The sequence below is a fragment of the Balaenoptera acutorostrata genome, chromosome 12 (assembly GCF_949987535.1).
Source record: "Balaenoptera acutorostrata chromosome 12, mBalAcu1.1, whole genome shotgun sequence".
NCBI classification, from domain to species: domain Eukaryota; kingdom Metazoa; phylum Chordata; class Mammalia; order Artiodactyla; family Balaenopteridae; genus Balaenoptera; species Balaenoptera acutorostrata.
Window position 1 is genome coordinate 78650167 of NC_080075.1, and position 2157 is coordinate 78652323.

Genomic DNA, 2157 nt, shown 5'->3' on the forward strand with positions numbered 1-2157 from the left:
AAAGTAGGTAAAGTCCTTACCATAGTGCCTGGCTCAATAAATGGTGGCCTTTACAGTTTTCTAATAAGTAAGTCCTGGTTTAACCAGTTGGAAGGCTAATCTAACCTGTCCATCCAGTCTCCTCTGTACGGCCACTGTCTCTGAGGCATTTCCCCTCTATGAGTATCACTAGTCTGAAGTTGTGTCTCCATGAGATTTTTCTTGGAGACCTTTGTGGACACATTAGATTAAAACAAAACAAACTCCTTTTGGAATAAAAACTGGTAATTCTTAGACTGTGCAGTGATTCGGAATGCCCAGTCCTCCAATCTTGGTCAGATAGGAGCCCAGGGTTTCTGTTCTAGACACACAATGAGTAGGGAACCAAACTGTCCTCTTTGCCTGGGAAGATAGGTGCTAACAGACGTCAGGAGCAGAGTTGGAGGACCCAGAAGTTGTGTCCCCCAATCCAGGATGTGAGACTTTGCAGACGCCCCAGAGGATGAGGACATTGGGACCAAAATGTCTCATGGTTCCCACAGCAGAGAGTCGGGCAGGAGCATCACGGGGCTGGCCCAGGGACCTGGTGTCACCAAGTTGGGTGGTCTGTCTCAGGTCTTCTGGCCCACATGGCAAAGGCATCTGTGAGATCTTCAGGGGGCTAGTCTCTGAGGCTGCCCTGCAAAGGGTGAGGCTACCTACAAAACTGAGGACTTGGCCTTAAGCCACGGCAACCCCCGTGTGCTTCCCACTTTCCTAGGTAGCTGATCCACCTCTAAATAATACCTTAATTCATGGCAGAGCCCCAGCTGGGTTCTGTCCTCCCAGACATTTTTTCCTGGCTTGGATAAAGAGTTGGAGAACTCTGATCAAAGTGCTTATCCTGACTGCTGGGGGCACAAATCTGAAAGAGTTATAAAAACATAGGGTGACAAAATCAAAATCCCAAAAGTCACCAGCAAATCATTGCAAATTAAAAGAATAGTGGGATGCCATTTTTCTTTACTTCTCAGGTCAGTAAAACTGAAGAATGTAAAATCCATTATTGGTGAGAGGAGAAACAAGTGGGCATTCTTCATACCCTTGGTGGGAATATAAGTTCAGAGAGATTTTTCCAAGAGCACTGTGACAGCAGCAATATTTTAAAGAAGGAAATCCTTTGATTCAGCACTTTCAGTTGTAGAAATTTAATTTGTTACAGGTATACTCACACAAGTGAAGATAAACATACAAGGATTTTTAAAATTGAGGTAATAGTGAAAACTGGAAATGACCAAAATGGCATTTAATAGGGTAATGACAAAATAAAGTATGATACATCCTCACGTGGATTGCTTTTCCCCTATTATAAGAATGAGCTAGACTGCGGGCATCTTTCTGTGCAACAGAAAGATGCCTGCAATATTGAATGCTGTAATACAAGGAGGGCAGAGTAGAGAGAGCAAGGAGCAGACTCTCAGCTACCCACACAAATGGTCAAGCCACACTGGTGGACGTGTGTCTGTCCAGGTGTCACTGTGTCTGTCACTGTCCTTCCACCCATGCTCTGTATCCCAGCCCTCTTACCTCCTCAGGGATCTCTCTCACTTCTTTCTGCTCTGTCTAAAAACAGATTCGCATTTTTACATCATGAAACAATTAATCCTCCTTGGAGAGCTTCATTATCAGATTTCAATATAAACGAATTCCCATTTAGCGCTTGAAGTGGAATTGACAGATCAGGACAACAGGATAGGGAGTCCGGAAGCAAATCACGATGTTTGTAAATATTTATAATACAATAATGGTGACAATTCCAATGGAGGAAAGGATGATGTACTCAATGAAACTTACTAATGAATGATACTGGGTACTTGACTAAGTATTTTGAGAAAAATAAAATGACCCTTGTCTCTTGACATAAACCAAAATTAAGGCAGAACGGGCCTTCTCCACGTGGCTGGGGGCCCCCCATTCATCTCTCCCAGAGCTCAGGTAGATAACTCCCCCCAAATTTCTTTTATTTCATAACACAAAGATATTAAACTCTGGGCCTCATTTCTATTCTCCCAATCACCCGAGACCCTCCCTCCCTCAACAAAGTACACAGAGACTCACCAAAGAGTTTTCTGACACTCTAGCACTTTCCCTCCAAACTTCCCCCTCATGTATTTGGCTCAAACATCAGCCAGCATTTCA